We start from the raw sequence: 15,164 nt of genomic DNA, 5'->3' as shown, positions 1-15,164 counted from the left end.
CACAACTCTGTGGATCATCCGCTACGATGATCTGGATGGTTGTGTTTGGCTCCTGGATAGGATTTAAGGATCAACTGTCCACAAATCTTCACACCACCCAAAAGTCATTCCAGGAACAACTCAGGAAGATTAGTTACCAATATCAAAATGGTGATCAGCTGAATTATCTCTACTAACATCTGGCAACTTTTCCAGTGGAGAGTTCCTCATCACAAACCAGATGCCATATTGTAGTCCTCTTAAGCAGCGACTTCACAAGTCGGACAGGTTGCTCTTTGCTCTTTGCTCAAATGGTAAACTAAAAGAAATTCAGATTTTGCAAAACCCGAATAATGAGTTTCATAATTTCATCATGGACACAAAAGTTTTGTTATAAGTGTCTTAGTTCAGTGGTTTTCAAAGAATGTTCCACAGAACCCAAGGTTTCTCCAAAGTTATTTCAAGGGTTTCATAAACATTTAACTGCATTTTAATTTAATTTTTATAATAGTACTGTTTTTTTTTAATATATTGTGGTTTCGCTGGGAAAAATTATTGAAAAACTCTGGCCTAGTTTGCCTTCTGTTCCAGGGAAAACTTTTATCTGCCAAATTGCTAATAAAAGATTAGCATTATGTCTGATATATAATAACTTTTTACGTATTTTAAAACTTAAAAGAACTTTCAAAGAAATGCTGATAGTAGAAAAATGGATGATCTCATATTTTAGTCCACGATCCATTTCCTGTATACAAAATAGCTATTAACGGAAGTGTGACAACACTTTGTAACACGTTGACACCGTTAATTCCTTGCAATTGTATTTCCCTTCCTTCAGGGGTTTTCTGAGAGAAAATTGCAGTTCAAGATTTGCTATCTGTAAAGTAATTTTAGCCTGATGCGATTAGTGTCATCCTTCAGTACGGTTGTTGATTTTTTTCGGGGAAAACTTCCAGTGAGGAGTTTTATCGCTTAGTATCGCGTGTGGGGTAATAAAAGATGCTCTACCAAAGTTCAGACTTAATAAAAAATGGTGTTTTTTGTTCCAAATTTCCTTTCCTTATCACGACTTTCTTGAGATAAAAAGTTCTCCTGAAACTTTTCTTACACTAACTACGTTAAGACACTTAATTAAAGAGATGTATAGTCCTGAGATATTTAATATCTTTCCACTACACATCTCTAGCTTAAGTGAAATTATCTAAAGGAGATCTTTCTGTTTTTTTAAAGATTGAGAGTTCGTATCCAGCTTATGCAGTTTTCTTTAGATGGTATGAAGAATTGGTTTCATTGAAACAAAAACATCAGTTATTCTCTGATAAATGCCTCTTTAGTTGTCCAAAATCCACAATTATTATTGTCCAATAACAGTATAACTCAATATAATTAACCAGAATTTGAGTAACTTTTCCACAGTGGAAACTCCTAAATTTCTCCAGTTGATAAGATTCAACTGGAGCGACATCAAAACCTACCCTCATGCCTTGATTTTTTCTGGATTTTCACAAGTGGCTCTTCTTGTGCTCAATGTCCAAATGTTGCTCTCCCATACTGTTATAAACTGCTTGAAGGGACGTCAGCCATCAAAGCCAATCAGCTTCTTTTCTCAAGTAACATTTTCAAATTGGGAACATTAGTTAGGTGGAATTTTCGCAGTTTTCTGAAAGTTCTCTGACAGGAGCAAGTTCATTAGATTTTCTTCTCTCTCGATGGATAGTTTAATTACCAAAGTATAATAATCTCAATATCATACAAACTTTTTTCAAGAGACGTTGAGGCTTGAAATTTATAATGTCCAAAATTCTAAATCCCCTAAAGGTTTCTTCGATGAATGCTGTGGTGTCACGCTGGAGGACTGAAAACGAGTATGCTGGTCGGATGAGTCCAAATATATGATGCAACACGCTGACAGGTTCCTTCATGTGTGGTGCCCTTAACACGAGTACATGGACCCATCGTACATGGTGTTCACTATCCAGGAAGCTAACGGTGTTTGCCTAATAGGGTCGTGTTTTGCTGGAAATAACTAGCATCCCTAGTGCATATGGACCAACGTTTCACTGGTGACGTCTGCCGGCAGTTCTTAGGAGATCATGTGCAAACTGCCATGTTGCATTTTTCCCGGACAGAAACGTGATCTTCCAAGAACACATTGACGATATTACCCATCTTCATTGACCTCCGAATGTGCGTGACCTCAATCCAGTCGAATATCTATGGGATGTTTTGGAACGGGAAGTGAGGCATGTGGACAAGCATCCATCTATTATGACTCTAATCACTCTGGACTGATTTGCTTGACATGTGATGGCATGTCTCATCTTATTTTTGTTCTCAGGACATGATTTATTTGTTGAAGTAGCACTCGTGTGCTGGATTTATGACTTGGCGTTTTACCTCCTCGGAGAGCGGGTGTTTTTTTGTGCAAAAGGAGGTCCAACACGGTATTAAGTAGATGGTCGCAATTCTGTGATCACCTAGTGTATATATGTGTGTATTAAGCGAAAACACATTAAAATAATTAAAAACGCCAGCGGCTCTTACAAGTCGAAGCCTGTATTTTTGCGACAGTTGAAATAGAAATTATGCAAATTAAGATCTTTGTTATTGCCGATAAATCCAAAGAATATAACTTGAAAATGAAAATTAAAATCGATACAGTGGAGTGTAAACAAAGTATGAAAAGGACAGCGAACGCAATTATGAAGTCCCTTTTGGCAAAGTAATAACCGAAGGCACCAAAAGTCAATGTTGGAGATTAAAAATCTAATATTTGAAAAGAGAGAAACGTTTGTTAATATCAGTATATTAAAAAGGCAGAATGAGGAAAAAAAGTAAAAAAGATTGAATGATAATAAATCCCCACTATTCAGGTCAACTTACAGACTTTAAACCATGCAAAAACAAAGTAAATTATTAAAAAAATTCGCCCACAAACAGCATGGTATTAATTTATAACCACTTAACGAAAAACATTCACTGTTATTCTAAATAAAATATTAATGAGAGAATAAGATATATACTAAATATGAGGGCTGTTCGCAAAGTAGTGTGGCCTACGATGGTTGTTACAAAAACAACAAACTTTTATTAACGAGTACTTATTAATAAGTCTTCGAGTACAATCTTGGAGTATTAAACTTGGCCAACTATGTCCTGAAAGATTTGCGTTAATTTCTTCTTATCTTCTCAGTTTTACCATAAATCTTATAGTTTATCTGTTGAAAACTAGAAAAATACTTTTTGGAGCATGGAAGAGTCTGACGTTGAAAAAATATGGAAGATTTAAAAGCCTGATGACAGATGAATGCACTGAAGTATCAAAAGAAGAAGCTTCACAAGTGTCTGTGGTAAAAACTAAAAAAAACACCCTCTAGAAGTTTTAGCAAATGACCAGAACCGAGGAGAGGGGGAAAAAAAGGTACATTACCAAATGTACCCAAGATCACGCAATGCAGACATCAGTGGAAACAACCGTTGTTCATGTATTAGAACGTTTTCCATCTTTGAACAAAAGACCAAAGAAAAATTTCTACTTCTCTTGAATCTTTTTAATAATTTAGGTGTTCAGATAAGTATCGCCATTTTGTTTGAGAAATAGGGAATAATTAGAGCGTATTGCAAATTTCGTTTTGGCTATGGTAGGAGGAAAGATGCAAAGAAAACTTTCAATGGAAAATGCAGGGAGTTATCATGTGTTGTCCAATTTATGATAACAAACAGCACAGTGGATTTAAACACAAACGAGTTCTTAAAAATTCATAAACTCTCGCCTCTCAAATCCTCTCTGTTGAAGATGTTTTTAAAAGAGAATTAACTTCTAATTGAAAACAGAAAATATACGTGTTCGGGGGAGTATAAAAGAAACACATTTTACTAGTCTAAAAATAGCCCATCTGGTGCTGCTGCTGCTGACTTATCTGTTTCTTTGACTTTCTAAATTAACTTTCAGGTTCCATGATGTTCCTGATTAATTGATGCCTTTTCCGGAAGATAAAAATGGAGTCAGCGTATTACATCCTGCCGATTAGAAATATCTTAGCATGTCGGAAGGTAATTTCAGCCTTATAATTAAAGACTTACTATGTTCAGATAAGGATTGTTAAAGTTAAAAAATAATAATAAACGAACATTCAGCGAATATAGGCGTCGCTGCTACATAATTAGTATGCTAATTCTTTGTTGGTTGTGTATTCATCACACAAAATATTAGTGCTACCAAAGAGATGGAGCTGTCACTGCTATTTAACGAATATTGAATTTCTCTCTATATCCAACGGCTTATTAATGTATACACTCTAATCACAGGGTCAAAGACTCCATAAGTAGTACAGAATAGTGGTTTGGCCACTCCTTTGGAGCTACAGTCCCCAGTGGAGACATCAGATTTGGTAGAGCGGGAGAAAAGACAGAACGCTTTTGTGTGACTCAACTGTGTTAATTTCATCAAGCGAAAAGGTTGAGTCAGAGAATTTCCTTTGCATTTAAGATAAAAGGCGACTTAGGCCGATCATAAGAGCCAATAAGAACTTGTCTAAGGACCCTTGTGTATCTCTGTATAACATGTACGATTCCAGCTTCTGTCCCTACCTTACTAAGGACGCTATCTCAAAATTAAAGCACTCTGAGAGTTCAGACCGTTTGAATTTCTTTTGTGTTTTCATACGCAAGAGTGTGTACAATAATACTTCTTGATTCTAAGTGGGACATGCATTTAAAATTAATATTAACAACTTAGATAACGTATACACTATGTTACCTTTCATGGCCGGTTGATTATCAAATAATGCGCCTCTGGGATTAAAATATTCTACTCAATAAGCGTTTTTATTAAATTTTATAACGCGGGTCCATGAGATACGTAATAGACAAGAAATATTGGCACAAAGGTTCCTCCGAATATTCTAAACAAGTCCTGAAATTTTGAGAAGAATTAGAGCTTCTGGTCTAAGATTATAGTAAAATTTCTCTAAGGGAAGGCTGAGGGGATGGATATGGATTCGATGGAAAGCATCCCTAGTACCTAAAAACATGAGCTGACAATTCTTCTGATAGCAGTACATTTCTTCTTCTTTGGATTTATTCCGTTATTTCAACGGTTCTCCTCAACCTAACATCGAAAAATCCCTTTATTCTTTTTACCATTTTATTCTCTCTTTTCAATCTCCGTCCACCAGTCCTCTTCTATTCATGGCTGCTCTCACACCCTCTGTCCACGTCCTTCTTGGTCTTCCTCTCTCTTTCCTTCTCTATGGTTCCTCTGGGCAATCTATCGTCCTCCATTCTCTTCACACAGCCAAACCACTCCAATCTTTTCTACTCTTATCAATGATGGCTTTTTGGATATTCATTATATTCTTTATAACGTAATTTCTAACTTTTTCAGTCAATCCTAGACTTTCTTCTGGATCTTGAATTAATAATGTATTTAGTGTGATTTTATTTCTTGCATAACATTAGCATTTCTTAAGAGCTGAGTCTTATAAAATGGATCCATCGATTACATACACGAATTTATAGTATGATGCATTTAAAGTATATACGTGCAGATGTCAGTATTTTAAAATGAAGGATAGAAAGATTTAACTGTATTTTTGTGGACACATTTGGTAGGTGTTGTATATATAGATTTTTCCCAAGGCTCCTCGACTAGTATCTTATAAAACAGTGCAATTTTGAAAATGATTTGTTCACAATTCACTATAAAAAATGAAAAACGAAAACCAGCATTTCTATCCATCGGATTTGGTGGACGGATGTTCCTAACATATATTTCAAGAAAAACCAAAGAAATGCTGTCTGCTCTTGGTAAAAATGATACACATCCAACAAGAATTTGAACCTTCATTGGTCTTATTTGTAAGCATTTCTACTAAAAGAAGAAACACGACAGAGGAACATCGCAAATCAATAACAGGGATTTTACAAAAGAAACCTAGAAGTGCTTGAAGAAAGAGAATTGATGGCAACTGAATAAAGTGGTTTTGTTCTCCTTGAGTTCTAAATTATTCTTGTGGCTTAAGTTCATCTCTATACTGAATACCGCAGGACAAATACAACTCGTGCAGTCAGTGCATTTATCAGAAGTGAACATCAGAAATTCTGTATGCACTGCTTTTTAAAATTAATAGAATTTCTCAATGCCAATTGAACTATATTATATTAAATATAAACACAACAACGGTAGAACGATACAAGCTTTAGTCCCTGTTTATGGATGATTTAAGGAGTAACTAATGCGAATTTACCATCAGAATTTATTCTTTATCGGTAAATTTATTCCTTCCATCCTTTCGACAGAAAGAACAGATTTAATTTCACTTGTCAGCTACAATAGTAGTTCCAATTCCTCACTCACTTCTTGCTCTTTTGACTGCAAAGGGACGGAGTCCAGAAGTCAATAAGAACGTCACGAAAAGCTGAAGGAATAAAAGATAAAAAAAAGAATTGAAGAAAAACTAAACTTTTCCCACACTTTCTGAATTGCTACAGATTACTTCGCGTTACGATCTTGTCATTAAAAGTTCCTTTGGAACTTTTTTTTTCCTGCTGGAACTACGATTGCTCAATCTAATTCTTCAATTTCCTGATGAGCTTCTCCAACAAAAGAAACAAATTTCTAACATTGCACTCTCACTGCGAGAGGGAGAAGAACTGCGCACGTTTTTCAAAGATGAATATAGAAGACATACGTGCTTTGAAAAGTTTTATGCTCGTTTTTTCAGCAGTCCTTCGTTAACTTCTTAAGGCAATATCTTATTTAGCAACGAAGGGAGTAAGCTCGCTTTCTTCGTACTCATGATAGTAAAGTCTCGACTTCAGGGGTTGCGTAAAGAAAATATAACAATCTTTATTACCGCGCTTATCATAGAAATTGGAGCTGCAACCATGAGATCAGTTACTCGTTAAGAACACGGGTTTTTCATCCATCCGTTACAAACAAAACAGCTCTACGTGACACTTGTCACGTAGAGCTGTTTTGTTTGTTATGTGTCCCATGCCTTTTTAATATCCTCATAACATACACTAAGACACTCCACCTAGCAGTAGGGAGCAGACTGCCTCCTTCAAAATTATTATTTGATCGCTGTAAATAATTATCAAGTTAAAAGAAAAATTTGCAGCCATTAAACCTATTAAACATGCAGCACGATGCCATCTATGGATTCTTTGCATATTTGTGTCAAAAGTTTCAGAAATACTTAAGAATTGTTAGTGTATGTGTCCTTCAAAATAAACCCCTTTCCCCAATACAGTCGAGCGTTGCTGAAAATAAGGGAATTTTGGGAAACACTTTGGGAATTGTCGTCTTTAGCAGCTCTGGTAAGATTGGTTAAATTACCACATAGCAATGACCATTCGCTGCTCACCTGAACCCTTCAAATAATATGATTTGCAGAAATTGCAGAGGTCTTGTGATTAATTGATTTATTTTTATGGCAAAAACTGTCAAGTGAAAACTATTGTATTTGATGGTGCAGTATAACTCAAGAGGATCTATCAAAGTTCCTTTGCAGATGTTTATCTCGTTTTCTAGCACCATAGTGCAATACTGTAGTTGGTTCGCAAACTTTCACCTTTGCTGCTCCATTCTCGCACGTCGATCGACTACCACCAGTTGAGGAATTAATGGATTTCATGTATTCCCTAATGGGTTTATCTGGTTTTCGGGATGAAAATCGTCCATTCCAGTTTCCCTGAGAAAAAGACTGATAAACGTCGATTAACCACTGACTGACTACAAAGGATAGATATTACATTTTGTTGGTACACGCTATAAATACCTTAGAAATAATTCTTTGGAATTACAAAAACCTAAAATAATATTCGAATTCGGTGAAATTCTTCACTGGAACATTACAAAAATTTGTTTAACACCTCGCTAGAAACTATACTTTATTCATCATATTGGGTAGCAAGCGAGAGGACATCAAAAACAAACACCCCCAGTAATGGAACATATGAAACTTGTCTCCATAATTCAGTTAAAATTTCTTATTCGCAGCGACTTGCAATATCCTGGAGATTTTTGACACCGAAGCGTTAAATGAAGTATTCCACCTATCCGAAGACATTCAGAATGCTTTCGTCAAAGAGGATTATTTCTTTGAAAACTCAAATTGACAAGGACTCTCCAGCGGTTTCATTTCTTAAGTTATTCCTAGTAAACCCTTCCCTTGCATAGCCTAGAGTTCGCTCTGTAATATAAACAAAACTGAATGTGATTCAGATGTATATGTTACAGTCGCGATGGATTTCTTTTTATGTATAATTCACAACCATTTAATATGTATGAGACTAGATGTTCTACCGGACCAGAAATACTGCGTCATAAAAAGATCACCTCTGTGTGAAATGTATAAATAAAAGAGAACAATATTTTCAAACTATATTTCAGCTCACATTCTAACAATTATTTTCAGACTCAATGCCCAAATTTTCGAATAATTCTGCGATTCAGAATCCAGTCGTTATTTTGGCAAGTAATTTAGAGGACTCTATGCATAGAAACGATTATATTATGTTCTCCTCCATCTTTTTTTTTTTCTTTCCACGATCATTTCTGTGTTTTAGTTTCCCAATTCAAAAGGTGAAGAACAAATTCTTGACTTCATCACTGCGAGGCATGAGCAGTTGGGGATTCCAACTGATTTAATTTCTAATCATGACTTCTCGCACCTGATCCATAACAAAGCATCGGAGAAAAGCTCTTCTTGACTGAAGTGGATAGTTCTGTTCAAACGAATTTCTAATTACCGGAAGCTAATATTGTTATGAGCGCATGCGCCTTTTATTGTGAATACTAAATCTATTATTTATCTCTAATAAGAATTTTACGAAGTTGGTTATTAACTTCCTAGACTAAACTCGCTTTTAAAATTACTTTATCTTCAAGTTATCAGTGCTTTAATATACATTATCCATCCTAACATCTCTAGAGAGTGCGTCACTTGACATCAATCTATTTAGTAGAAGATCTAGTTAGTGTCTTATTCACATTTCAGAATTAGGGTTATAATGATGTCTTCTTTAAGCTCCAGTTGCAATGTACACCTTCTATCTCATATTAGTCCAACTATTTAATAGATTTTTCCCTTTCATGCTCGCTTTCTAAATTTCCTTCTGGCAGATCAATTTGATTTTATCGATTATGCCCTTTTGATAAAAGATCGGCATCATACAGAATTGCTCCAAAGACTAATAAATTGATGTACAGTGGAGCCCCAACATCCGATGGTAATTCGTTCCCCAAAACCCATTGTATGTTGAAAATATTGTAAGTTGAAACCAATAATACATTGATTTCCTGTAATTTGTTCCCCAACAACACATAGTGGTGGTTGGACTCTATATCAAGCGTCAGGTGTCTTTTGGGTCTTTTGTTGCTACTGGTAACGAAACTGTCCAAAGTGTACTGTTTTTTACGACTTTTTTGTATCTTTCTGAAGTAAGAAATGACTTTGTCCTCCATTTTGCACATCATGAGTTCAGTGTTTTCAATGCCGGGGTGTTTTTATCACTTCTCTTAACAACAAGAAATAACAGCCTTCAACTCTTCAGCTGACACTTTTTGGGTGTCTTTTTCTTCCTCTTCCTCTCCAGTGTCACTCTCCGTAATTTTCTTCAACTCTTGTAGCTCCTCTCTTGTTAGCTCACGTCCATGAGCGTCATGGACGTGAGCTAACAAGAGAGGTCCTCCACATCCTCTTCGCCAATTGCCAGACCCATTGATTTTACAAGAATGTCAATATCATTTGTCAAAGCACCATCATCTTCAAATCCATCAATGTTGTGGTTAATTAAAGGCCAGATGTTTTTCAAGGCTGAATTTAAGCACTGAGTGGAATCGTCATTGCAATAACATACAATCAGCCTCACACAATCCAGCACGTTGAACTTCGACCTCCAAAAGTCTTTGAGGGTGACAGCATTTTCACCAGAGATCGGTGCAAAGCAACTTGCGAACATTTTCGTTGTGTAGGTTTTCTTAAAGTTTGCAATCACTTGCTGGTCCGTTGGTTGGGTGGCAAAAATTTGACTTGAGCAAAGTCGAATTGTGCCTCAAGAGATTGAACAAGGTTGGGATCATAGCCTAGCGCATTATCCATCAGGAGCAGTGCCTTCACAGGAAGCTTATTTTTCTTACGATAACTCTTCACTGAAGGACAGAAAATTTAAATCTCCATTCAATTAAGACATATCCCGTAACCCTGGCCTTCTTGTTACTGCGCCAACACGCTCCCAACATGCCTTTGTCAACCTTTTGTTGTCTAAATACTCTGGAGGTATTAGAGTGATATACAAGCAAAGGCTTTAGCATAAAATCCAAGAGGCATTGGCACCCAACAGGAAAGTGAGCCTATCTTTCATAGGCTTATTCCCAAGTAAACTAGCCTCATCCTCAGTGATGTACGTTCTCCTGGGCATTCACTTCCAGAAGAGGCCGGTTTCGTCAATGCTAAAAACCCGGTGGGTAAGATAATATAATCCTCCTGATCAACAAACTCTTGGAATTCAATTTTAAATGTCTCAGCTGCTTTTTTATCAGTACTGGATGCCTCCCCATGCCTTTCAACACTTTTGACATTCACCCTTTTTTTGAAGCACTCAAACCAGCTTCTGCTGACTTTAAAGTCTTCAAAGTGCACAGCACTGCCACTGGTTGATGAACCTTTAAGTTTCAGATCATCATAGATCTGAAATAATCGTACGAGTGATGTTCCGTGCGCCACACGTCTGAAAATTTCCACTCATGTATCGTTCCAGCTATATTGGAAAGCCATCGGTACCCACAAATATCATCGGCCCTTAAAATAAACGATCGTTTGGAAGGTATACCGGTTCCTGAGAATATTGGATGTCGGTGTCATCGTAAGTCGAGGCTCCACTGTATTTCCTAATGGTGGGCAGGTCAGGTCACGGATGTAAGAAAGAACAAATTCAGCCACTCTAAAGTGATCGAGCTCGCTTCGAAATGTATCCATACGGTGGTGGAATTATAGCTCATCAAAACCACTCCTAGGTTAGTGTGGCAATTGGGCATTTAAGGTTTTTAAGAGCGAGAGAGAGAGACTTAAGACTCAATGAACACAATCGTTAAGTGATGATTGTGTTCATTGTCAAAATAATTAAACTCCACCACCTAGTGGTTATCTCCGAGTATAAACAAGAAGGCTCTCCTTTTAAGTCTTAAGATTTAATCTAACTCATCTCTGAGGTGGGTGTCTTGGTGAGTATATAAGAAATAAAATGATTTTTACCACTTTTGAAGGGGTGATTGCAAGTCCACATTGAAAGAGGTAAACAGATGGGTAAAGAATTTGGCTGTCTGGATGGCGGATTAAGGAATCGTAGTTTAATGGACCAATGAGGATGAAATACCATGGAGACCAAGAAAAAAATTGTCGACTGCTATAAAAGACCAAACGAAAGGCTGAAATATGTTATTTCAGCAATTTCCACATGGTTCTTTCCTCTTCACGCTTTTCCCTGCTCCTACGTAAGACTTTTACGATTAATATAATCTTAAATTACACACTTACCAAAATATTCAAGATTAAATCCGTTAGCACAAAATCGAACGATGAATAAAGCTACTGGAATCGGAATGAAGACTTGAGATCCGTCCAATGAAACAAAAAAATTTTGAAATTAATTTCCAACAGTCAGTAGAACAAAAAAAATCCTGTTGGGACATAATTAGCGAGTAGATCCATTGTCTTCATCATCGCCTGTATTAATATTAAACAATCAACCAGAATAAAAAATTGCGGGACATTTGCATTAAATTGCATCAACCTATTGGGAAATATCGAGGTTAATTTTGGACCTCCTGGCACGAAAGCAGGAAGTGAGCTTCGGCCTTATTAATATTGCTATTCGCTGGAACAGTGATGGGGAAAATTACCAATTTCACGAGTGCCCTGGATTCAAAGAGAATACCGATTATTTTACATTATCTGTAATGCATCGGTATCAGTTAAGATAGAAACGTTTTATACGGATCCTTTGGCTAGCATATAATTATGGGTAATCTATATACATCAGCGACATTTCTAGCATGCCTGCTCTTACCACAAAACACTAGGTGGCGCTATGACCATTGATGAACATGGTCTTCGCCTAAGGGACATTCGATTATTGAGTTTAATATATATTTAAATAAGCATTTCATATTGAAATTAGGCCAAATCCCTCTGGAAATCGTTAATGGTCCTCAGCAGTTTTCCATCTGGAGCCAATGAAATTCTGAGAGAGACAGAACGAAGAATTAAAATAAGAATTAGATCGTTGAATGCAATTCTCCTGTATGCTTTAGTTTTCATAACTTTTATCATTCCACTCTCTCTCTCTCTCTCTCTCTCGTTGTGTCTTTCTATTTATCCAGCTAGTTGAGTTATTTCATACATTCCGGGTACCATGTTTGCTGACTTCTGCAGAACTAAGTAAAATTATTTTGCTCTATTACATGAAAACGGAGAGGGCAGTTGAGGATAAGGGCAATTTTCTAAGAGTGAATGAAGAAACTTGTTTCGCTAGATGAAGAAATGTAAGTGGGTACTGTACGTGCTCTTTGCTAAGTTTATGAAGAAGGGTCAACTCACTTGAATAAAAGATTGTGAGGTCGAACAGAAGGGAAATGCAAAGGAAAGCTTTCGTGGTTTGTTTAAAGAGGCCTTTTAGAAATTTCTCTAATTTGCGAAGATGCTTGAACTTAAACCTCTCCAAAGAGAAAGACAAGAAACAGAACCAATACACCGTCATGGAAGACATTGTGTCTACTAACTATGATAAATATATCTCAATGTATATATTTAGTAGTCTTCAGACATTGCAGATTAAAATGAAATTTAAAGATGTTCCGATCTAAAAAGAACAGTTGGGCCAAGCGATTATTGCACCATCACAAGAAGCTAAAGGTCTATATATAAGAAGGAACTCAACTACTTCGGGAAGTATATGAAAGAAATTGCTATAAGTCAGATGTTACTTAGTAGATAGCAGGGTTGGTAGGGCAACCGCCCTGCCCACACCGGGTGGAAAAGACCTGAGTTCGAGTCCCATCAATGACGGGGGGAATTTAATGGGCTTTTTTTCACAACTTGGCCGAGTTAGTCGGTCTCAGGTGAGGGTAGCATGGTTTTTCTCCAGGAAATTCGAGATTTTCATCCAGCAAACCGAAAATCGACCTCAGAACACACAAATATTGGTGTAACCCAATTGATTATCGAAAGAAACAAGGATGCTAATCAACTACAATAGGAAATCAGTTTATGGAATTCAAATTGATAAAACTAAAGATGCGCATATAACAATAGAAATATAGACGAGTGTTGATTAGTTAATTAATTAATTATTAATTAGTGCCAGTACAGATTAACTCCATCCATTAAAACGCATTAAGTGCCTGTTTTCAATGACCAACTTGGTGTCAAGAGCAATTATTTCTCCTTTGAATATTTTTTTTTCACACAATAGATCAATCAAAGTGTCGTTCAACTTTCAATTTGAGTAGAAAGAATTATTGTTTCTTATTGGCCATCTTTTAAGACTTTCAAAGAAGATTACGAGCGTCTGCAACGAAGCATGACTGTGACAGGCATTGTAACTAAGGAGCTTGAAAGAAATCAATTTTCAGCGAGGTGTCAACTGCAAGGAAAAAGGACGCTTTAAATATGACATCGTAGGGCTGTTTAACAAAGACGATTACTAAAGAGAAAAGAAAAAGAAAATTCTGATGTGTTGTTTTGAAGTTAAAAAAAAAAAAGAAATGACATTTTCCTAAAAGCTCCTTTGGCAGCTTTTCAAACTGAAAGATTTGGCTCAGAACGATTTTAAATTGTGGATCACGTGCGTGCTTTAATACTTCAGAATGATCCGCGTTGAAAGAGGGGCAACAGCTTGTGCATATTGTCTCCCTTTCTATCTATTCCAGCTCACTTTTTATTCTTAAACACACAAAAAAAATGGCGTCTCACATTTCCATACGCGGTGTCCTTATTAATGAAAATAAATGCTTGGGAACTTTCTGAAACCTCTATTATTTTATCAAACTCGATTTTTTTCCCTTCCTCGGAATATAATAAGCAATTTTAATCTACTTCGGTTGTTTTTGATGTCGTTAAGTTTAAAAAAAAAGTTGAAAAATTGTTTCTTGTAGGGTTTTGTATTTCACGTATTCTTCAAACAAAAACATAAATATCTGAATTGTTCATTCATTTTAAAGATTAATTTTACTTCTTTTTGAAAAAAAACTTTCTAAGTCCTCGCTCTTTTCGAATTACTAAAGTTCCAAAAAGAGAAAGTCTTGAGAGTAATTACTGTAACAAAACTCCGATGCCAAAATCCAAGGATTTATATTAAATATCCAGAATTTTTAATAAAGTCGAAGGATGGGACTTCTGATTCCAAAAAGGGTAACTGCTGAAGAAACTGGATACTTAAGATGTTGGATGCATCAGATCGTGGTATACAATTGCGTAATTTGCTATGCTTTTTACTGAAGGGACCCCAAAAATTACTACTACAGCAAGGGCTTTAAGTTACAATCAATATACCTCGACAACTAGTTGAATCCATGAGGATCCAACAAGATACTGTTTGGCCTTCTAATATACTCCCTGGAAAAACTAAACTTGAGTTTACCATTCAGAAAAAGGCAACCCAATAATAGTATACCACAGTTTAGAGCCATCATATACTGATACTTCATGACCTTAACTGTGTTGGCAAAAATTATAATTCCGTTCTCCATCTCGATCTGTTCTTTTGTTCCCTTTTAAAGACAAATTGAACATCTAAGAAGATCTCCTCTTAGATGTTCAATAGTCAACCTTTGTAGTCCACATCTTCTAAGTCCACTCTTCGATTATTTCAATAAATCCAGCCTTCGTGGGTAACACAGTTAGTAGAATGGCCATCCTCCCCACGCATGTTGGAGTCTATGGATGGCGTAAGGAATTTTTATGGGCCTTTTTTCACAACGTGGCCGAGTTAATCGGTCTCGGTAGTTGATTCTCCTAGAACTCAACAACATCAGTATGGATTTTCAACGATTTCTCCTTTATTCCATTGTTCAGTCTAATGGAGGTTGTTTATTCCAAACGTTCATTTAAATACACTTCCAAAATAATAATTATCCTCTTGCGTAATTTATATTCCTCCATCTAGATTCACATACTATA

This window comes from Mastigoproctus giganteus, chromosome 10 (assembly GCF_048544385.1).
Source record: "Mastigoproctus giganteus isolate SK-2022 chromosome 10, ASM4854438v1, whole genome shotgun sequence".
NCBI classification, from domain to species: domain Eukaryota; kingdom Metazoa; phylum Arthropoda; class Arachnida; order Uropygi; family Thelyphonidae; genus Mastigoproctus; species Mastigoproctus giganteus.
Note: the sequence above shows the minus strand (reverse complement) of the source record.